We start from the raw sequence: 1,358 nt of genomic DNA on the forward strand, positions 1-1,358 counted from the left end.
GTCTTTGCACTAGATACCTGTCCATTGCAGGTGGTTAAAAGATCCATTTGCACATGCAGACACAAGACTGCAGCGTTTTGCACGTGTTTATCGGTAAGTGATACTTCGTGTTTCGCTTTGTTTAAGCTATAAAGGACATGAGGCTGGTGAATGCGTCCGTCGGTTGATCATTACACCATGTATTCTGATCTGATGATTTCACATTAGCACATGCCATACAGTGTAATTACTATAAAAACATAAGAGTAACAGATTACACCACTATAAGTACAAATATGCAAGACATACAATCAGCTGGCATTAGAAGTATATTTATTACTTATTTAATTGTACGAAAATAAATTAAGGGCTATTTGTAATTCACATAGTCTTCATAGAATGCGTGGGTGGGGTATGGCCAAATATCATGTATAGTAAGTAACAATTGGGAAATGGTACATTGTTTATTTAAAACATTGCAAATGAAATATGAAGGAACAATATGTTTTGCGGAAAAGGTGTTTATACCTCCTAGAAAGAGGCAATGTTATGTTGTTGTAGAGTTTAACGCATTTTTCAACACAAGACAGGTTATACATGGCGGCCAGTATCACTGGTGGAGGAAGAACCCTGGAAAATCTCGGGAAGTACCACCGACCCACGAAAAGCTATTGGCAAGCTTTCTCACATGCCCACGTTAGCCGAATCTAGGCCTCGAACTCATGCAGAGAGAGATCAGATGGCAGTGATCCGTAACGGTGAGCGCTTTAGACACCTTGGCTACTAAGGTTGCCCCTGACAATGTTATATTGCATTTTACGCTTAATAGATCACAGCACTGAGATAGGAATGAGTTGTTGCAATGGATTTATCATGATGTATAAAGACTATACCAAACGCGACGAATGTTACATTTTGCAAATACATGGCGCCTTGTGGAAACAACATGTGGCGAATATCAGGATACCTTGAATTAACGTCTGTCATATTGGTTTCATTCCTGTCAGTAAAGTCTCGTGTCTTAAAATCGTATCACATACGTATCTGTAACCCCAATGGTTGTCAAACTTTCGACATAGAAAATACTTTTGTGATAGCGGTACTGTCAATAGTAAATCAAGTGTCTAAACATTCGTGGCATATATGTTATCAAATTAATTATGTCTATGCTTTCATTTCAATCAGGGTCCTGTCCTTTTCCCGGATGGGGGCCCCGAGTGGCCGAGTGGTCTAAAGCGCTCACCTTTGCGGATCACTGCCATCTCACCTGTGTCTGCGTGGGTTCGAGTCCAAGGCTCAGCTAGCGTGAGTATGTGGGAAATCCTGCCAGTAGCTTCTCGTGGGTCGGTGGTTCTTCCCTGGATTTTCCAGGATTCTTC

Source organism: Sinohyriopsis cumingii, chromosome 8 (assembly GCF_028554795.1).
Source record: "Sinohyriopsis cumingii isolate HCF-2022 chromosome 8, ASM2855479v2, whole genome shotgun sequence".
NCBI classification, from domain to species: Eukaryota; Metazoa; Mollusca; class Bivalvia; order Unionida; family Unionidae; genus Sinohyriopsis; species Sinohyriopsis cumingii.